Raw genomic sequence first — 23,095 nt, 5'->3', positions numbered from 1 at the left:
TATTACTTTTATTTTAATTCAATGAATTTCAAACTAAATAGTCGTTTCTAAATTTATCATTGATGTGGAAAGTGAATATTTTGAGCAATTAAATAATTGTGTGACATCGAAAACGATTTAAATTTTTTAATTAAAGCCAAAATCTGCAATTTTCATTTTCCCTTGAGTTTTAACAAATATGGGGCAAGTGGGACATATTGAACTACATTTTCGTTAAAGCTATTTTAATTGTTTTTAGATGGTTGTCTAGTGAAAAATAACTTCGTCATTCATATACCATATGAATGTAAATCAGATGCAGTTTGATTCCGGTGTTAAAAAGTATTGTACAGTTAATTACCAAATGTGTATTTTACATTCTGAAAATTATCTCCCGCATGAAGAAGAGCGATGGCTATATCTATGCAATATTCTTCTGTTTACAGTGCAAATAATCTATTTATTCTACAATAGGTCGGAAGGATTTGTCTTGTGTTTAGTTATTATCAAACTTCGCCTCAGATTTTCAGATGCATAAAGTGCTTAACACATAAATTGGCTATTTCGTTCTGTTAACCTTCTGTCTGTGCTCAAAAAAACTTACGTTGTCTGTGCTCTGGGGTCAAATTGACCCCAAATTGAAATTGCTATAACTTGTTTAATGTTTGGCCAGTTTTGGATTTTTTGGGCTGTTTCGAAAGATAATTTAATCATCTTTCAGGTCGTTACCGAAAATTGACTATAGGTGGGCGGGCACATCGCGGGGAGGGGTTTTAGTGAACAAGGGTACAAAAACAGTGATTTTTCATGATTATTTTACTTATATCCGAAAATCCTACCCATTTTGAACTGCAACTTTTTTAAAAAGGCTATGCAGGAAGGCATGTGCTTTGGCATGTGGTGTTGATAAGTTTAGAACTCGGACGCCAGGTGGTGGTATATTTCAATTCATTATTTTAGACTACTCAAGATATTCCGATATATAGAATTCTCCTCAGTGTAAATATTCTTATCGCACAAATTAAAAAATGGGAAGAAGTGCTCATTATATTGAACACCGCTTTGTAGTGCTAGACATCCCGAACAATGTTGCAGAATACAACTTGGGTATAGGTATGAGGGATCTCAAGCTAAAGCAATATTTAATACAAGCAAGAATATTGCAAGTACACTAGCGCCGCCTATTTGTAAGTTTCCTTATTATTTATTCCGTCACATGACAGTCTATTCCCACCAGACGAACTTTGTTACAGACGTCATCTTTACAAATTTCAAAATTGTGCGATAAGAATATTTACAATGAGGAAAATTCCATATATCGGAGTTACTTGAGTAGTGTAAAATAATGAATTCAAATATACCGCCACCTAGTGACCAAGCGCTAAACTAATCAATGCCTCATGTCAAAGCAGACGCCTTCCTGCATAACCTTTTTGAAAAGGTGCAGCTCAAAATGGGTAGGATTTTCGGATATAATAAAATAAGCATGAAAAATCACTGTTTTTGTACCCTTTTTTACGAAAACCCCTCCCCGCGATGTACCCGCCCACCTATAGTCAATCTTTGGTAACGACCTGAAAGATGATTAAATTATCTTTCGAAACAGCCCCAAAAATCCAAAATTGGCCAAACATTAAAATAGTTATAGCAATTTCAATTTAAATAATTTGACCCCAGAGCACAGACAACGTAAGTTTTTTGAAAAAAGGACACTGTAGCGCATATTTTCAAGATTTTTCAAGCGAATTAGCACCTAGGAGATAGATCTCGGCGAGTTTTACCAAACTACCAAAAATTAGGAGAATCGGTTGAAAACTAAAAAAATGGCAGCCACTCAGGCAAAATCGAATTAAACTTAAAAGTGACAGTTCGGAAATTACGATGTCCCCCGCTCATAAGAATGGCTGGTGCTACCCAGCAAGACCAACAAAACATCTATCAAAAATGATTCAATATCTGTCAAAAGTAATCTTGCTCTGCGAGCAGGGTTATTTGGAAATTTTTGAACTGTCACTTTTAAGTTTAATTCGATTTTGATTCACGAATCGGACCAAAGCCTCAAAGTGGCCTGGGGTCATATTGACCCCAGAGCACAGACAAAAGGTTAAAAATTAAAAAAAAACTGTACATCGCCTGATTAAAAACGTTTTTTTTGTTGTACTGATTTATGTAATAATTTGTGTTCTAAAAAGAGAAATACTTATTCATACGAAAAGTAAATAAAGATTTGCTTATCCTTGCCACCTAAAACATTTGGTACAAAAGTAAGCTAATGGAAAACAAGACAACAGCCAGATAAACATTAAATCGGCTGTTGTCTTGTTTTCATATCTGCTAACATTATTATAATCCCTTTCTTGTTGAAAAAATAAAGTCCGTCATGCAACCAATCTTCATCCATGATCTAAAAATACTAATACTCAGAAATAGTATGAACATTATATCTACATTCATCAAATTAGTTTCGTTCGACAGTAGAAAACAGAGTATGTCCCACTTGCCCCGTTTGAAGGGGTAAGAAGGTCCTGAAGGTAAATTTATTTCTTGCAAGGAGTGGGGGCTTGGTTGATCGCTATTGAATTTGAGAATGATCAGCCATTACGTTTAAAAGTTGTGAAGAAAATGGTGCATCAAACCATATAAGGTTGGTGTCTTTGCAGAATGCGAGAACGGCTTTATCATTACTCGGTAAATTAACTTGGGTTTTATTCTACTTTTTGTAATCCAACAAAATTTACACTATGTATACTTGAGTGGGAAATTTGAAGGTCCACGGATTACAATGTATTCCATTTTTTTTTAGAATTTTCATAGATTTGGGATTCGGTAGATGATGTGTGTTCATGATGTGTCAGGCCGACATTTGTTTGAGCTATTGGGCGATAGCTCCCCGCTTCGTTAGCTGAACCTTGGCTTTTTGGTATCGGTACCACCAGACTGAACTTCCATTCCGCAGGGAGGGTGCCACTCATCCACTCCTTGGTGATCACCTCCAGAAAGGCTGTTTTACTGCTGATACGCAGAAGGTCAATCCCAGATTTGTTCCATTTTGTTCGTTTGTAACTTTTTATATATGTATGTTCTAGTAATTGCTAGAACTGGAAATAAACATCACACCAATTCCGTCTCTAATCCTGTGCTGGTAAATTTGTTCTCAAATCCCAATCATTGAGTCCTTACACCCGATTGCGTTTAGAGGAAAGCATCACACTTCAGTTTTCAGACATATTCGTATCGTTTCACTTCTTATTGAAAAATTAATAAGCTTTAAACAGCGTTTATAATACAATCGGGGCGCAGATTATTGTTTACTAGAGAAAGGATATTCATTGTTCTATTCGAAGAACTTCTACTGTTTTAACAGTCCTTGAATGCGGGCGTCAAACCACGCAGAACTGTGGTAAATCCGAGCCACAAAACACCGTTCTTCTTGTGGACATCCCACCAACATAAAGGAAAAAAAATCTTATTTGCGAGTGTCCCACCACGCGGATTTGTGATCATTCCGATCCATAATAACACATTTTTTTTGCGTGAGTTTCATCAACGGAGGAGTACCGGAGGAGGAAACTCTACGGGCGTCCCACCACGCAAAATTGACGTCAATCCTATACTTAATTAGGGCCGATGCCCACGTAGCGGTTTTTCAAGCTGCGTTGACGCCGTATCCACACAAGGTACCCATCACGTGCACATGTATGCGTGTGCATTATTCCATTTGAGGCTTGGTACCTTGCGTAGACGAGGCGTGCTTAAAAAACTTAAGCATACAAAACCGCTACATCGACCCTTACACCATTTCTTTTACGGGCGGCCCATCAACGCATAGAAAGAAAATCTTGAATTCGAGCGTCCCACCACCGAAAACTGCGATCCATCCGAAAAATAGAATGAAATTATTATTCTTGTGGGTGTCCTGATGATTTGCGCTGTATACTACTTTGATTCTCCCGGTGGATTTATACGGCCATGAAACATGGACGTTAAAGGAGGTTCATCGGAGAGCTTTCGGAGTATTCCAGCGCATGGTACCGCGGATAATACTTGGTGGTAAACAGGAGAATGGCATCTGTCGGCGTCGCATGAATCACGAGATAACCATGAACCATTGTTATAAGTTTATCAAGAACTATATATTAGCATTTGAATGCCTATAAGCTGGTCATAACTTTTTCCAATGCCTATAAGCGCTGTGCTATTTAAGCAACAAAGCAAACTGGGCTTTTAGCGCTATTTAAGCTCAGTATCAGAAAGCCGAGTGTGATGATTGCCAATGCCAGTTTAAAGCTCCGAGGTAAATGACAATTGAAAATCTACAAACAATACTCGAATGGCATCTGACGGCGTCGCATGAATTCTGAAGGCATTCTCAAACGAATTCCTGAGATTTTTTGAAGAATTACTCAAAGGGATTCCAAAATAAATTTCTGAAAAGAATTTCCGAATTCCGAATTTCCGAATTTCCGAAGGTTGTAAGGAACTGCCTAAGGGATTTCTGGAAGAGTTGCTGAAAGCAATTCTCTAGGAACGTCCGAAGGAATTTGCAATTTGAGACAATTTATAATTTATAACAATTTTCAAAGCATTTCGTAAAGAAATTTCCGTAAGAATCACTAAAGGAATTTTCGTGGGAATATCCTGAACAATTCCTTAAGGTGTTTTTAAAAGTTTTCCTAAACAAATTTTCAAATGAATTCCTTAAATAGGGGGAATGACGGCTTTGGCAGGTTTTGTTCTATTATTGTCAGGGATGTTTTTTATGACTGATTATGCTCAAATTTGGCCTAAACATTCTTTGCATATCAAAGAATATTGCTGCCAAATTTCGTAAAATTCGGTCGACAAAAACCCCTCTGCCAATAATAGAACAAAACCTGCCAAAGCCGTCTTTTCCCCTAAATCCCAAGGAATTTTAAAAGAATTTCTGAAGCATTTTCCGAAGGTATTTCCAGTAGAATTAAAAGTACTATAATGCTGTAACCCTTGAAATTATTTAGCCATGTTTCAATAAGCTAAAGGTCATTCAGAATGACTGCCTTGCGGCTGATTGACTGCCCAAGGTTGCTACTTCGCTATTGCTACACCCACCCGAGATTTTCTAACAATTCTGTATAAGAATCTACCAAAACCTGTATAAGAACTGGGGATATGCGAAATTGTTAGATTTTTATGCAAAAAAAAATGTAAGAAAAGCTTAAAAAATTGTTAGATTCTTATACAATATTTGTAAAAGAATCTAGCAATTTTGCATATGCCCAGTTCTTATACAGGTTTTGGTAGATTCTTACACAGAATTGTTGGAAAATGTAACAATCGCCGGTTGGGTGTAGGCCAGCTGTGTTAGAACTGGCGACCCAAAAACTAAGAAAAACCGGCGCCGGCCGAAGAACAAAATAACGCTAGTCTCGTGAACGTTATGCACATCCAAATCATGCTCGATCGCTCACCAAATAATTAACTTTTTGACCGCACACAGCAGAACAAAATTAGGAAAAAGAAAGAAGGAAGAAGGAAGAAAGAAGAAGGAAGAAAGAAGAAGGAAGAAAGAAGAAGGAAGAAAGAAGAAGGAAGAAAGAAGAAGGAAGAAGGAAGCAAGAAGAAGAAAGAAGGAACAAGGAAGATGGAGGAAATAAGAAGAAAGTAAGAAGAAGGAAGTAAAAAGGAAGAAGAAAGAAAGATGAGGGAAGACGGAAGAAGGAAGAAAAAAGAAAGAAGTAGGAAGAACAAAGAGGAAAGAAGGAAGAACGAAAAAGGAAGAAAAAAAGGAAGAAGGCTGAGGGAGGAGCAAGAAAGAAAAAAGAAGAAGGAAGAAAGCAGAAGAAAGAAAGCAGAAAGAAAAGGGAAAGGGGAGGGAATAAAGAAGAAGGAAAAAGTAAGAAAGAAGGAGGTGGAAGGAAGAAGGCTGAGGGCAGGAGGAAGGAAGAAGGAAGAGGGAAGGAGGAAGAAGGAAGAAGGAAGAAAAAAAGAAAGAAGAAGGAAGGAGTAAGAAGGATAAAGGAATGAAGAACAAGGAAAAAGGAAGCGGTAGAAGGGAGATGGAAAAATCAAGAAGGAAGATGGAATAATTGAGAAAGAAGAAGAAAAAAGGAGGAAACAGGAAGAAAGAATGAAGCAACATGCGAGAAAGAAAAGAAAGAAGGACTTTTATCCTTATTTTATTAGGGCTAAGAAGGAAGAAAGAATAAGGGAGAAAGAAGAAAGAAGAAGGAAAAAATAAGAAGAAAGTAGAAAGAAGAAGGGTGGGGAAAAGAAGAAAAAAGAAAAAAAGGGAGAGGAAGAAGGAAGAAGGAGGAGGAAGAAGGAAGAGGAAGAAGTATGAAAGAAAAAGGAAAAACAAAAAAAGAAGTGAGAAGAATAAGTAACATAGAAGAAGGAAGAAGAAAGAAGGAAGAGCGAAAAAGAAAAAAAGGAAGAAGAAGAAGGAAAAAGAAGACAGATAGAATCAATCAATAGTTTCAATAGGTTTGAAAAATTGCTGGACAGTTTCCGAGTCGATTGATTAGAAAATCTCGGAAATCCACCAAAAGATAAAGAAGCTATTATCGTTTGAAATAAGTTCGTGACGGTTTCGAGTTTAGAAATTCTCGTTTCACATTCTGTATCCGAGTATTCCCCTTAGATATAGTTTACATAAAAAAATCCTTACAACCTATTATCTATTAATGTCATAATTATATCTTTATTATTCTTTTAAACAAATATTAAAATAAAAAAAATAAAAACAAAACTCAGTAAGTTTTTAAATTGTCAATTGTCGATATGCTATTTTGTGTGGCAACAATATTAGCAGTCTTGTACTTTTGAATCAACTGTATTTCCGAACGACTTTCTAAAGGAATTTTCAAATGAACTTCCGAAGAAGTTTCCAACGGAATTTTTAATAACATTTCCGAGGAAATTGCTAAAGGAATTTCTATAGGAACTCATAAAGGAAATTATAGAAGAATCCCCAAATGATATTCTGAAGAAATTTTCGTAGGAAGTTCTGATGGAGCTTCCGAAGAAATTCTCAAACAAATTTTCGGGACAATTTCGTAAGAAGTTTCTCTGAAGAAATTACCGAATTGAAATCCATAAGAATTTCTAAAGATATTTATAAACGATTTCTTAAATAAATTCTCGAAGAAATTCCTTAAGAAACTCTCTTAAAAATTCAAAAGAATGTCCAGAAGAAATCTTCAAAGTATTTCCGAAGGTATTTTCGAAGGATTTTCTCAAGAAATTATAGAAGAAGTTCAAAGATATTTGTAAAGTAATTGCCAAAGCAATTTTTTAACGGGTTTCTGGAACAATTCCTTGAAGATTTTTCTAAAGTTTTTGTACTGTAATTTCCTAATGAAATTCTGGAGGAAATTCCGAAGGTATTCCGTAGGGAAATTCCAAATAAATTCTTTCACCCAACCAGCGACTGTTAGATTTTCTAACAATTCTGTATAAAAACCTACCAAAACCTGTATAAGAACTGGGCATATACGAAATTGTTCGATTCTCATTCAAAAAGTGTAAGCTCACGAGCTGCAAAAATCTTTTATATGACACGTTTGTTTTTACCTGGAAATTAATGTAAAGCACCTGGGAAAATCAGGGAATTTTGTTTTTACAGATGAGTAGACACGATGAAACAATTTATCGATTTGATTTCAAGCTTTGCTCGGGAAGATAGCCTCTTTTATGGATCAGCCTTTCCGAAGTTTGTACTGATTACATTGAGAGTCTACATTGTTGGACGATTGGCCGAAAGATCACCAGGGGTCCCAGTAGTAACAATTTCTGACGCTTACAGCTATCTGGGAAGTTATGACCGTCAATCAGTTCTGCGATGGATCCAGTAAACTTACTACGAAATTGACGTTAATTGCTCTGCCGATTTTCATAAATCGAAGAACTAGGCTTACATTGCTGGTGTCTTCCACTGCTATAACTATTAACTACTATTTAAAACAATTTCCATCGTCACTGCTCTACTTCGGGTAAATCCATCGAGTTCGTTTCGGAAATTACCAACATTAGTCGTATCATCTCCATCAATATAACAAGCACCCTAATAATCTAATCTGAGAGTTTAATCTTGTACACATATTATAATCCGTTCGCTAGCAAAATTCATGCGCCACTATCAGCTTAGCGTTTCGGAAAATTGCTATTAACTAAATTGGATTATTTCTCTTTGCGCCTTCCACATTTCAACACCTCTTCGACTTTTTTTTCTAAAGCCGTTCAGTGAAACAACCCATCACCAGTAGCTGAAGCGACGAGGGAAACGAGCTCGTTTCGGCAACTGAAAAATTCAGCCCATTATTTAATCATTTAATTACCGCTTCATCACTGCATCGCCAATGTGGTACCGGCGGTCGGCTAATTAGAACAAATTGCCCTGAAGAATGAACGAACAGTTGACCTCCGCCCAGGCCGCCTTGCCCGGACTGGGTCGGTTTCGGCCCGTTTCGGTCCGTTTGGTCGTCGGCCAGGTTATGGCGTCGTCGTCCAAACTGAAAGCGAAAACATGCCCTGGCTCTACCCTAAGGTGATCGATGTTGAAACATCACTTTACATAATTAAATCTTAGGCAATGTGGGAAGCTGAAAGAGTGTATGGCGGATACTTTCGGGTGGGAATTTCCGCAGTGTTGACTTTAAATACCTTCTTCGACGAAAAGGGAGGTCATTGAGACCAAGGACACCGCAACGCCAACATCGAATATCCATTTAATATCCAAATGAGAAAATAGAACTGGGCCTTCCGTTCGTTAATGACGTACTTTCCCGGATCATTTGCTGCTTGTGATTTTCTTCGACTGCTTCAACTCGAGCGCAGGCAGGAAAACGTAAATGTAATCGAAAGCGCACCCATTTTCCACTCGTTTGTACCGTTTTGTACTTCTGGTGGAGCGAGCAAAATGGCTGCGGAAAGGATCCTTCATAAATATCGGTGCATGGGGAAAAAAATAGAAAAATGTGGGAAGAAACGAGAACAAGCGATGGAAATGTAGGACAAGGGCCCTTGTCGAGGCGCCAACCTCAGTGTGTGATAGGCTTTCGAACTCAATTTGAATCTGGTTGTTCGGAAATGTGCTTCCCGAGCGTATATGGAATAAGTTATTACACCATACATGGCTTGTAGCTACAACGGAAAGGATTAGCAAATGATGGCTCATCAATTATATTATGCTGTGGGAGGGAACGGCATGATCCTGCTTTCTAGGATATGATATTTCTGTGACTCCCTTGACCTCTCTTAGGTTTAAATGTAGTTCACCAACACTTAGGCCGTTACAAATACCTTGTCCTACTGGTTTCCGAAAGGTAATGGTAATAAGAGCTCTACTTATTATTCCCCTTATAGTGGCTTTATTTGCTTCTCAGTAACACCCCAGATGAATTTGAGCCATAAAAAAATCGAAATGTCGGTTTGAGAACAGTTTTTTTACGAACAGATCGTAGGATTCGAGTGGAAGAAAGATTTTCATTTATAATTCGTTAAAAAAATGACAAAGATATATTTTTTCCCGTTGACATTAATTAGTTTTAATCTCCTGTGTTAGATTATTACGTGATTAGCGTGAAAAAAGCTTTGCCTTTATGTATATTTTTGTTTTTGGATTTTTGATGAAATTGTGTTTTTTTTCCCATAAGGGTCCCCACTTGGGACCAAAAACGCAAAAAAAAAATTTTCACTTATAATGCGTTTTCCGACTAGGGCTCTTCACCCAAAAATGTAACGTGCCTTGATTTGAATGGTTTTACGTAAAACCTAACTTTAAATTTTTTTTATTTATTTTTGTTGTTGTCTGTTTTCCCGCTTGCCGGGCAGCAGCAACTATGTATATTGCCACCAATGTTGTCCCGCTTGACGGGCAGTGGCAACTATATTGCCACCAATTTTTCAATGTTTCTGAACTGTTTAATGTATAACAAACATACATTTGAGTTTAATACCATGTCAATATTGTGTCCTATTGTTGTTTTTGTTAATTTATTGTTTAGATTCGTCTGCCTTATAAAGGGTTAAAGAATGTTTTGAAAATCCTCAAAATTATCCGAATTTTATTTTTTTGCCCCCCCAAAATATTATTTTTTGGCAAAAAAAATCCGAGGGGAGGGGGGAGACAAAATAGTTTTTAAATATTTGTATCGGCCTTATTTTTAGAGTAATATATTTTTCGATTTAGATTTAGATTTTGAAATAGATTTTGATTTTTTATTTCTTGATTTATGATTTGTGAGGGAAGTCAATTTTCATTTCTTTTTTAGGAAAGAAGTTTAATTTCGATACACATAGTGAACTTTGCAATAGAAAGTGTTTTTATGAGATACAAGGCGAACCTGCCTGATCTTGCTTGAATTGTGTTTTGGACCTGTCAATCATTTAGTTCAACGGTTCTCAACCTTTTTCTTGATGGGTACACCTTCAAACTTTTGCATTAATTCTCGCTTAACCTTTCAAAAGGACCTAAGTAACATTTTTTTCATGAATTAATTTGAATAGCGCAATCAACAGAACAACATGAAAGCTTTTGATTGCAGTACTCAAATTAATTCATGAAAAAAAAATGTTACTTAGGTCCTTTTGAAAAGTTAAGCGAGAATTGAGGTACTCATTATTATTTTTTTTGTGTATATAAATGCAAGCGTAGATAAGATGTATGAAAAACGGACCCGGATACTATCGGGATATATGGCTCTCCATAAAGTTGACTGAAATTTTCATTATCACGTGAAATTTTTTTATTTGGGATCGTACACTATTTACGTAAGCACTTATGGGGGGAGGGGGGTCTGCCATTTCCTTACGCTCTATATGAATAAAAAAATATTTGTGTGGGAAATATTTTACATGGAGGGAGGGGGTTTGAAAAACCCAGAAAAATTGCTTACGTAGGGGAACTGCTTCTTGAATTCATACCATGTACCCAAATCAATACAATCCGAATTGGTGCGTTAATTGTTTTATTTCTCATTTTTGTGATTTTTTTCAGCAGTGAGCTGATAACAACAAAACACGATACAAATTGAGCCTTAACTGCCTGTTTTGCAAATGTTATTGATATAGGAGCATGTTGTTAATAATGGAACAGATACCCTAATTAGTGTACGGCATTTGTTTTTATTAAGAAAATTATTTTGAGTGGAATGTCTTCACTTGTCATAAGACGAGTTTGTACAATCCCATTTAATTCAACAGTAAGGTCGTCTTCAGTGTCTCGTACTCGAGTCAAGTACGAGACACTGAAGACGACCTCACTGTTGAGGTCGAAATACGTATCTGTCAAGATACAATTAAGTGGTGGAATTCAATGGGATTGTACAAACTCGTCTTATGATAAGTGATTTGTTTTTATTTATTATAATAAGTTTATACATCAAGCTTCCCGTAGGACTTATGACTATTGGAGCCTATCCGAGCCTATTGAAAAGAGCCTTCCGGGCCTTTTGAAAAGGGGCTTCCGAACATCTCGAAAGGAAGCTTCCGAACCTCTTGAAAGTTGGCTTTCGAGCCACTTGAAAAAAGGCTTTTGTAAGTACGCTCAACTTCTGCACCACATTGCAAACTGACGACTGAGATCAAGTCGTCTGCATCCGTGACTGATTACACTGTACGGTTACTTCAGCACTCTTAGACGCAGTCATACCTCAGACTGAAGGCTTCATACGCGATTGGCAGAGTGGAGGAATGGCTCAACTCGAGACGGTTGTCCCTTGCACACCACAAGACGGAAGTCGAGGTAGTGCATAACCGCCATGGGTTGCAGCAAGCGAGGATAAGAGTAGGGACTTACTTACTTACTTACGGATCCTGTACACCTCCGGTGGTGCAAAGGGCCGACTTGAAAGATCTCCATCCTGAGCGTTGTCCAGCTATCACTTTAACCTGTTGCCAGGTTAGATTTCGGTCGACTTCTTTTATTTCTTTATTGAGGCTTCGCCGCCATGAGCCTCTGGGTCTGCCTCTGCTGCGATGTCCCGCTGGGTTCCAGTCTAATGCTTGTTTACAGATTTCGTTTCCGCCCCTACGTAGAGTGTGGCCGACCCAGCCCCACTTCCGATCCCGAATTTCTGTTGCTATCGGCCTCTGGTGACAACGACGATGGAGCTCATTGTTTGAGATCCAGTTGTGAGGCCACCAGGCCCGAATTATATACCGCAGGCATCTGTTAATGAACACCTGCAGCCGTTGAGTGTTCTCCACTGATACACACCATGTTTCGCTAGCGTATAACAGCACAGATTTCACGTTAGAGTTGAAAATTCGTATTTTGGTGCGTTCACTTATCTGCCTGTTTTTCCAGATATTTCTTAAACTCGCAAAGGCAGCCCTTGCTTTCTTGATCCGTGCGCCTATGTCGATCTTGGTACCGCCGTCCGACGCCATTTGGCTACCAAGATATTGGAAGCTTTCAACATTCTCCACTGGTTGCCCGGCTACTGTGAAACTGGAAGGAGTCGCCGTGTTTACATCCAACGATTTGGTTTTGTTGACGTTGATGACTAAACCTGCCGAAGAGGAGCGCTCGGCAAGGTCGTTGAGCTAGGGACTAGAGAGTAGGGACCTGCACAGTTAACTCCGTGAGGTTTCTCAAGCATCTGGGTGTGATGATCGACGATAAGCTCAATTTTACGAGCCACGTCGATTATGCATGTCAGCAGGCTTCATTGGCGATAAAATCTTTATCACGAATGATGTCCAACAGATCGGCGGTGCATAGTCAAGTGCGTAGGCTGATAGCTGGCGTAGCGTTGTCTATCATCCGCTATGGCGTGCCGGCATGGGCCGTAGCACTAAAAGCCGAGTATTGTGGATTTACTCGACCAATGGATTCGAAGGTCGGTTCACTTGCCTATTTCAAACGTTCCCTTTTCCACCAAGGTTTGCCAAACTCAGTACATGTTTGGTAGATTACCTTGTTTTTTGCTCTTTGTATATCAAAACAGATGTCAAAACATCGGATAAAGAAAGAGAAGTCCGAGGGCAACAGCAAAAAGCACTCGGTAGACTTGTCAGTTTTGACAGATTTTACTATGAAGACGGGTGTGAAGGTGAAAACGGCGATTTCAACGACCGTTCAAGGAGCGACTATTTCGAACGGTCGGGTCCAATAGGGAAATCCACGTACAATACAATGTAAAGAAAATGATCATAGTACACCGGCTGATGTGCCTATGTGTCGCAAGCGCATATCGCACCATATCATATGAGGCGGTGTGCGTTATAGCTGGAATGATGCCGATTGACATACTCCTAGAGGAAGATGTGGAGTGCTACAACGAAAGGGACTCGGTGCAAGTGCGACGTGTCAAGAGAGCAGCTTCGTTGCTTAAATGGCAAAGAGCATGGGACACCGCAGTCAAAGGTCGTTGGACCCACAGACTAATTCCGGACGTGTCCAACTGGGTTGATAGGAAGCATGGTCAAGTCAACTTCCACCCAAGCAGCACAAGTCTAATGAAACTGGTTACAGCAACCTAATTGTGACTAAATCGGGTCACACATAAGCTGTATGACATGTGTGCTGCTGGAGCACCTAACACAGGTGTTGTCTGAACATGTTTGCTTTAAAAAAATCCTACATAGGTTTGGCTTCGCAGATTCTGCGGAGCGTCCAGAATGTGAAGGTGAGGTAGAGTCGGCAGAGCATGTGATGTTCGCATGCCCGCGATTCGAGATAGAACGCAATGCCATGCTGCTTATTAGTGGTATGGATACAACCCCGGACAACCTCGTCGAGAGGATGTGCCGGGAAGAAGCTATATGGAATGCGGTGAACACAGCATCTCAACAGATTATGTCGAAACTGCAGCGGTGGTGACGTCTTGAACAAAACCAACGAGTGCAGTAAGGGCACCTGTGATGCAGTGAACACTTTGCTCACCCCGACAACCAACATGTCGCGGGTGGGCTGCGGGGACCTCAGTATGTAGATATAGAGGTCATTGCGGTTCACGCGCGGTGGTTGTTGTCGGGGTGCTCGTCTCCAACGTGAGATTATGATACGGACCGTTAGGTTACTATCATAGCTTGCGATCGACGGGTGGTGAGGTAGCCACCCTTGAAGTCGATGTTGTGTGTATTGACGTCAAGTGCGTTAGCATAGGCGTGAGCGTTCTCAATAGTCCCCCCCTGATGTATTGCTTAAGTGCGGGCCGGGGGTACGGACTGGCGAAAGGGTTTTGGTTTTAGTGGGTCGGGTAAGAGTTACATGACATACCCATCCCCACACTATCTGAGTACCTTCTCAGGTGTCTGGTTGCAGATTTCCGTTTACCCTTGCTCAAGAAAAAAAAAGACGCAGTCATACCGAACCTCCTGGGCTAAATGTTTTATAAGCTCGATTGTGCATCACGTTTTGGCACCAAGATCAGTTCCCCGTCCTTGTTGCGTCTGACGCTACGCCCGTCTTCTCACAGTGTAGAAATTCTCTCGGCCACTCTGATCGACTTCAGGACTTCAGTGTACCTTTCCTTGTCGGTTTTGACCAATAAGGTCTCGTTTTTGCCCTTTAGTTTCTTTGCAGTGCAGGATGCGTGCCACTTACGCTTCGCCATACTAGGGATTTTCGGTCCGTTGTGCCAATGGCACATACTGATCAAAGTCCTATTGAAGCCCGGCAACTCGCATCGTGTTGGTGCCTTTCGCTATTTTCTTAGTCCGAGAAGTCGTCTTACTAGGTCGAAATCTCTCGGACTCTACGACACTACTCATAATTCCATTACCCATAATGTCATTACCCCAAAAGCCACTACCCCGAACGCCATTACCCTTAATGGGACACTACCCCGAATTAGTGTTTATTTTAAGTTTATTAAAAATATTTTCAATAAAGGTTTATTCAGAATTCATAATAGCCTGGAACTGTTTCAATGCAGTATAGGACTTCGTACTCCGTAAAATCCCGTTCCACTTCGTATCTGGCACCCTTCAAGAGTCCTGAAGGGTAGGGGAAGGGTTCACGTCAGCATGGCAACAAGAGCATCAAGGTTGAAGTTGTTCCTAGGTCGCTGTAGTAAAAGCAACGGATTCTGGATGGTCTTAATCTCAGAATCGAATGAGTGGTAAGAGTGAGTAAGTAAGAGTTAAGGAATGAGTAAGAGTGAGTAAATGAGTAAGAGAGAATGAATGAGGGAGTAAAAGGGAGTGAGCGAATGAGTAAGAGTGAGTGAGTGAGTCAGAGTGAGTGAATGAGCAAGAGTGAATAAGTGAGTAAAAGTGAGTGTGAGAGTGAGTGAGTAGGAGCGTGTGAGTAAATGAGTAAGAGTTAGTGCATGAATAAGACGAGCTCGGTGGTCTAGTGGCTACCGCTTCTGCCTTATAAGCCGGAGGTCGTGGGTTCAACTCCATGCTCGTCCCTTTCCTACTTTGAATTACTATCATTGTTCGTTCTGTGTTTTGTTGTGTCACCCACACCAAACACCTAATAATTGTACATACCTTAAGTTAAAACACCTTGATAAAACGTCAAACAATGTAACTGATGTAACACCTCGAGCTCTCGAGATAAACAGTGAATAAACACTCGTTCTCTTTTCATCTGGACCACCGACCAAGCTAGACGTCTTTTCTTTTCAAGTGGCGACGAGGGAAAACTTTTACAGTGACTAGTGAATAATTAGTAAAAGCTAAATCCGTTTAAGTAAACGATTACTGTTTTTGCTATACTACGGCAACAGATAGACTTTATTGCAGTGCTTAAGTGTGTTTGAAGGGTTACCGCAAAGCGGCACTTTTACGAGTACGGGTGTGATTTTTATCAACGACAACGGGTACGCAAAAGCACGTCGACGGCAGCTTGTGGTAACGGGATTAGCCGGCATTTTGTAAAAGTGCAAGTGAAGCGTTTGCTGAAAATTCTGTTCGGTGCACGCCAAGGGCAGCAATCACGGCATACAAGACGGAATCTGGCCGTTGCGACGACGGAAACGACGGTATTAGCTAGCCACACGACGAAAATTGTACATCTGTTCGAGAAATTTCCTGCTGCAACGGCAACGGCGGCAAACAATAGCGAGAGGTGCGGACTGTATCTGCAAATTGGTTTTCAAAGGCGCCGAATAACCAAGTCAGTGGTAGCTGGTTTTGCTTAACATCGTACGTTTTTGCGGAGGAGAAAAAAACCGTTGTCGTCGAAAGGTCGGTAAGAAAAAAAGGTGTTAAAAGTGCTCTTTTAGTGATAACAAAGCCTTTTGTGAGGTGGATAATTCCACGTGATTCTTCGATTGCATGTACCTATTGTTCTCAATACAAAAGGATAAAAGATCCTTGGTGGTTATTACTAATTGTTAAACATTTGTTTTATAAAAGATATTAATATTATTCCTTTTCATCCTTCAAATGATAGGCAGTGGTGGAGTTCCGCGGTAGGAAATCAGTGTCACGTCGTTTTTCGGAGAACACAGTGTAGGGTAACTGCGACAATTGTCGGCACGGGCAAAGGCCTAGGCAAAAGCCAATAGCATCTGAACGGGTAAGTCGTTTTGATCTTTTTATTGCGCGAGCCTATAATTGAAGAATATTTATATTTCTTTTGTTCATTTTATTTATTTTGTTCATTTTATTTCTTTTATTCATTTTATTTCTTTTGTAAAGAATTAAACATGTTTGCAAATCAAATCCCAGGCGGCATGGCTTCTAGTATTGAACCATACCGCAAGGGAACTTCCTTCTCAGACTGGGTTGACCGTCTGCAATTTTCTTTTGAGGCAAATGAATTGTCAGAAGTACAAAAAAAGTCGCATTTCATGAATTTGTGTGGACCCTATGTTTATTCCCAGTTAAAACTAGTGTTTCAGCAAGGAACATTAGCGACAGTTAATTACGCTGAAATTGTAAATAAGTTGAAACAAAGGTTCGACAAAACCGAACCAGATTTAGTTCAGCGATTCCGGTTTAGTCATCGCGTCCAACAACCAGATGAGTCAGCCGAGGATTTCGTCTTGGCGGTAAAACTCCAAGCGGAATTCTGCGGTTTTGGCGGGTTTAAGGACATTGCTATTCAAGACAGAATTCTGCATGGACTTAGAGATGAGGCATTGAAGCAAAGGCTTCTGAATGAAGAAAACTTAACCCTTGAATCTATGGACAAATTCATTACAACATGGAATATAGCAAAAGACAATGCGAAAACTATTAACACGGGGTTTCCTCAGGGTTCTCGGATAAATCAACTGCTTCAGGTTTATAATACGGCAAGGGACAGTCCGGTGGGAACACCGGAGCGCCCAAATCAAGTTCGGATACCAGTTAGGGAAAGATTAGGTTTCCAGCCCTACAGACAAAACAACCGGAATACACAACCATACAGTAACATAAGACGTACCCAAGATTACAACAATCATGCACAAAAGACAATTAGATTCAATTACCGGAACAATGACAGACGTAGGACAGACTACTCTAATATGACGTGCGATTTTTGTGGGGTCAAAGGACACATAAAAAGGAAATGTTTTAGGTTAAAGAACATGAAAAGGGATGCAGTAAAGTTCGTGGATGTTGCGAAACCGGGTACGAGCGCCGAGAAAGACCTGAGCACTTTAATGGGCAGAATGTCGACGTTTCAGGGAGCTGACAATGACAGCGATGATGATGAATGGAATTCAGGTGATTTGCAGTGTATGTGTGTTGCGTCTCTTAATAAAATAAGTGAACCATGTCTTATAAATGTCTCAATTGATGATCGTTTGGTGCAAATGGAGGTTGATTGTGGTTCTAGTGTAACCGTTATGGGAAAATCTCAATATTTTTCGTTATTCAAAAAGCCTTTAACCATGAGTGAGAAGCAACTGCTAGTTGTCAATGGGTCAAAACTAAAAATTGAAGGGGAAACAAATGCTTTAGTAAATCTAAATGGATTGAAAATGAAATTAAATCTTTTAATTTTAGACACAGATTTTAAATTTATCCCCTTGTTTGGCCGAAATTGGCTTGATGTTTTCTTTCCTCAATGGAGGAACAATTTTCTTAGTGATCAAATGGTAAACAGGGTAGATTCAACGGACAAAGAGTGTATTATTGGGGAAATTAAAAGCAAATTTGCGAAAGTTTTTATGAAAAATTTTTCAACGCCCATTAAAGATTTTGAGGCTGATTTGGTGTTAAAAAGTGATGTCCCTATTTTTAAAAGGGCCTATGAGGTTGAGGGGAAAAGTCCTGGATTATTTGACAAAACTAGAAAAAGAAAATGTGATTACACCGGTGAAGACCAGTGAATGGGCATCACCAGTGGTTGTAGTTATGAAAAAAAATAATGAAATAAGACTCGTAATTGATTGTAAAGTTTCAATAAATAAAGTTTTAATACCAAATACTTACCCTTTACCTTTGGCAGCCGACTTGTTCGCTAAATTGGCAAATTGTAAAGTTTTTTGTACGCTAGACCTGGAGGGAGCTTATACACAGCTAGCATTGACTGAACGTTCCAAGAAATTTATGGTGATCAACACAATCAAGGGATTGTTCACCTATAATCGTTTACCCCAGGGGGCTTCCTCAAGTGCGTCGATTTTCCAACAGGTTATGGATCAAATTTTAGAAGGTATTATAAACGTTTATGTTTATCTTGATGATGTACTCATAGCGGGTGAAAACTTGGAGATTTGTCGTGAAAAATTGTTTCTTGTTTTGGAAAGACTCGCAAATGCAAATATCAAAGTAAATGTTGAGAAATGTAAATTTTTTGTGTCAGAATTGCCTTATTTGGGCCATATTCTTAGCGAAAATGGGTTACTACCTAGTCCAGACAAAATTTCAACAATTCAAAGAGCAAAGGTTCCTGGAAATGTGACTGAGCTAAAGTCATATTTAGGCTTGATCAACTACTATAATCGTTTCGTGCCCCATATGTCTATCAAGTTATTCCATTTGTATAAACTATTGAAGAAAAATACTAAATTTGTGTGGGATGGTAATTGTGAAAAAGCTTTCCAAAAAAGCAAAAACGCACTGGTTAATACCAATTTTTTAGAATTTTATGACCCATCAAAAGACATTGTAGTAGTAACAGACGCTTCAGGCTATGGTCTAGGAGGAGTGATTGCACATGTGATAGAAGGCATCGAATTAGCCTATTAGTTTTACTTCTTTTACGTTAAATGACGCGCAGAAAGGTTACCCAATTCTTCATCTAGAAGCTTTGGCCTTGGTTTGTACTATTAAAAAATTCCATAAATATTTATATGGGCAAAGGTTCATTGCTTATACTGATCACAAACCATTGATAGGGATTTTCGGCAAAGAAGGGAAAAATTCCATATTTGTAACAAGACTCCAACGATACATACTTGAACTCTCGATTTACGATTTTGAAATACGGTACAGACCTTCTGCAAAAATGGGAAACGCGGATTTTTGTTCGAGATTCCCATTAGAACAGAAGGTTCCTATTGAGTTAGATCATGAATTTATAAAAAGTATAAACTTTGGTGATGAATTACCCATTGATTTTGTTTTGATTGCCAAATGGACAAAGGACGACGAGTTTTTACAACAACTTATGAAATATTTGCGTGATGGATGGCCAAAAAAGCTAGATAAATGTCTAATGGACGTTTTTGCAAATCAAGCTGATTTAGAAATTGTTGAAGGGTGCATTTTGTACCAGAACAGGGTGGTAATTCCACATAAAATGCAAAACGGAATTTTGAAGCTTTTACACGCCAACCACGCAGGAATAGTTAAAATGAAACAATTGGCAAGAAGGCAAGTGTACTGGTTTGGCATTAATAAAGACATTGAGAAGTATGTATCGAATTGTGATGTGTGTGGAAGTATGGTAATAGTACCAAAAACAAAACTTTTATCCAACTGGAAACCTACAACAAGACCCTTCAGCCGAGTTCACATTGACTTCTTTTATTTTTCTCACCACACTTTTCTACTGATTGTTGATTCATTCTCAAAGTGGTTGGAAGTAGAATGGATGAAGAGGGGCACGGATTGTGCAAAAGTGGTGAAGAAATTGGTAGCTTATTTTGCTAGATTTGGTTTACCAGATGTACTGGTATCGGACGGTGGTCCTCCATTCAATTCATTCTCATTCACAGCATTTCTTGAAAAACAGGGAATAAAAGTATTGAAAAGTCCAGCCTATAATCCCTCAAGTAATGGGCAGGCGGAACGGCTGGTGAGAACCGTTAAAACAGTATTGAAAAAGTTTCTTTTAGAACCAGACTTGCAAGATATTGATTTGGAGGATCAGATTAACTTATTTCTAATGAATTATAGAAATAATATAGTATCGAGTGATGGGCAATTTCCCTCAGAGAAAATATTTCTTTTCAAACCAAAACGATTTTGGACCTTTTGAATCCAAAAAAGACCTATAGAAACTATTTACAAGTAACGCAGACTCCAAATGATGTAAATGATGACAAAAATGTGTCTAATATGCCGAAAAAGTCGAATGACGGTTTAGACACACTGACAGAAGGAGATACTGTATGGTATCGAAATTTTCATCATCATTTACCGAATAAATGGATTAAGGCAACGTTTCTCAAACGTTTTTCTATTAATACTTTCCAGATAGCAATTGGAAGCGCTCTCACCATGGCCCACCGAAGTCAGCTTAGGTGCTACAAGGGGCAAACTCCGCAGCCGAGACAAAACGTGTGGCTAGGAGTCGGTACGGGTGGTAGAGAGGCTACGGTCGAAGAACGAACTGGAATTGAAGAACGACACGAAGAGGACACGGAAGAAGTTAACGCTGGAAGCGGCTCTGATGAAGAACCATTCAGGGGATTCCCTATGGTTTCGGCAAAGGCCAGAAAACGAAACGCGACTTCGGCAGACTTGCCGAACGTGTGTCTACGGCGATCGAAGAGGATTCGCCAGCGAAAGGAAGATCCGGAATTCGATTATTCTTAGTGAAATTCGATGTGATGAATTTTTTTAAAGTGAATTGTTCGAATGAATTTTGTTTATATTTGATAATTTCAAGTTCTGATTTTTTATATGAATACTATTGTATTAATTTCAAGGGGGGACAGCTGTTGTGTCACCCACACCAAACACCTAATAATTGTACATACCTTAAGTTAAAACACCTTGATAAAACGTCAAACAATGTAACTGATGTAACACCTCGAGCTCTCGAGATAAACAGTGAATAAACACTCGTTCTCTTTTCATCTGGACCACCGACCAAGCTAGACGTCTTTTCTTTTCATGTTTCACGTTCTACCAAACACTATTCCCACTGTTATAACCTTCCACACTAACAATTCCTAAACCCCGTGGCACCTTTGAGAGGTCGTGGGACCTGCATCTTTCTTAAATAGGTGTCCAACTAACCATCCTTTCCCTACCTCAGCATTCGCAAGGACGTGGCCAGGACAGATCTCGACTATTGGAGAGTACATTGATTCGATGTAAGAGATAGGGATTAGTCAAATATCAATATCTGTGGTAACGGATTCAACGGATAACACGGATAACATTCCAACTGGAACTTGGCCTGCTTTTCAACTTAGTATTCTATTAGCATTTCCTCAGTTATTAATTGAAAGCTTTTCTATGCCCGCCATTGCATGAATATGTATCTTGTGTGGCAAGTACAATGGATACACTATGCCCCAGGGTGTCGTGAAAGTTTCCAGCCCGAAAACATCCTAGACCGGACCGAGAATCGAACTCGCCATCTCAGGATTGGCAATCCTACGCCTTTGCTCGCAAGGCTACTGGAGACCCCAGTGATGCTACTCTCATACAATTGTCCAGGCTTGTACCACCTACGAATTTGTGCGAATTGCTCAATGCTAATGCTAAGAGTTAGTGCATGAATTAAATTGAGTGAGTAAGAGTGACTGAATAAGTAAGAGAATAAGCGAATAAGAGTGAGTGAGCTAGTAAAAATGAGTTAGTGGAATGAATAAGCGAGTGAGTAAGAGTGAGTGAGTGAGTGAGTGAGTAGGAGTGAGTGAGTAAGTAAGAGTGAGTGAGTGAGTGAGTAAGTAAAAGAGAAGTTGAGTCAAGTACAAGACACTGAAGACGGCCTTACTGTTGAGGTCGAAATACGTATCTGTCAGGATACAATTAAGTGGTGGAATTCAATGGGATTGTTTAAACTCGTCTTATGACAGGTGAAAACATTCCACTAAAAAGCTCAAAATAATTTTCTTGAGTAAGAGTGAGTGATTGAGTGAATAAGAGGGAGTGAGTGAGTAAGAGTGAGTAAGTAAGTAGCAAGGAGTGCATGAATAAAAGTGAGTGAGTTAGTAAGTGAGCTAGTGAGAGTGAGTGAGTGACTAAGAGTGTGTGAGCGAGTAAGGGTGAGTGAGTAAAAGTGAGCGCGAAAGCGAGAACGAGTGATTGAGTGTAAATGAGTGAGTTAAAGTGGGTGAGTGAGTAAGAGTGGACGAGTGAGTAAGAGTGGGTGCGTGAGTAATAATTAGTGAGGCAGAGGAAGTGAGTGAGTAAGTGGGTGTGTATGAGAAAGAGAGAGAAAGATCTTGTTTGTCTTTGGGAAGTCTGTTGACTCAAAGAATGCATCATCTCTGTTCGCCTTATATAGGGCAAACGCGTCCATTTAAATCATCTCCTCTGTCTGCCTTATACCGGGGAAACTCGTTCATTTGAAGAAGCCATCATCTCCTCTGTTCGAGTTACACTGGGCAAACGCGTTCATTTAAGAAAAGCATTATTTCCTATGTGTGCCTTATACCGGACGCGTTTTATAGAAAGAAGGCTCTCTTACTCCATTTAGTAGAGTAGTACTTTTTCAAGTGGGGTAGAAGAACAGTTTAACCCTCTAACGCCCAAGACCGCCAATAGGCGGGGTACTTTGATTATTTTTTTTTGTAATTTTCAATTGGTATCGAAAAGTTTTTGATGTCGATCAATAAAGAAACTTTAATGCTTGTACTGAAAAGTACTGTGCAAATAGATAGGATACGGAATGGTCACGGAATCAGTGGCGTTGCCAGGGGGGTGGTTTTGGACATAAAACCCCTCCCCAAAGACAAAATTTTTTTGTCGAAGAAAAAAATGTTCAGAAACCCCTCCCCCCCGCTCAATTTTCTGGCTACGCCACTGCACGGAATGATTCTGCTACAGAAATTTCATGAGCAGTACGGATCTGACCAGTAGAGAAAATGTGACGCTAATAACGCCTGCTGGGTAAATTAAA

General features: G+C 39.4%; 2 protein-coding genes and 1 long non-coding RNA gene across 3 annotated transcripts in view; all 3 read left to right on the top strand.

Annotated features, from left to right (window-relative positions):
- The window catches only part of LOC134221546 (uncharacterized), a 187,399-nt gene that overhangs the window by 15,284 nt on the left and 149,020 nt on the right, over nt 1-23,095 (top strand). The window lies entirely within an intron of this gene.
- LOC134225014 (uncharacterized) overlaps nt 1-23,095 on the top strand; it is a 111,499-nt gene that overhangs the window by 62,028 nt on the left and 26,376 nt on the right. The gene's annotated exons all lie outside the window — the stretch shown is intronic.
- On the top strand, nt 15,420-21,116 carry LOC134223582 (uncharacterized). The gene is made up of 3 exons (XR_009982628.1): nt 15,420-16,105; nt 16,310-16,435; nt 20,494-21,116. It is a non-coding gene; the product is annotated as an uncharacterized LOC134223582 (long non-coding RNA).

This window comes from Armigeres subalbatus, chromosome 3 (assembly GCF_024139115.2).
Source record: "Armigeres subalbatus isolate Guangzhou_Male chromosome 3, GZ_Asu_2, whole genome shotgun sequence".
In the NCBI taxonomy this organism is placed as follows: domain Eukaryota; kingdom Metazoa; phylum Arthropoda; class Insecta; order Diptera; family Culicidae; genus Armigeres; species Armigeres subalbatus.
The sequence above is the reverse complement of the archived record's forward strand: the minus strand, read 5'-3'. Positions and strand labels throughout refer to the sequence as shown.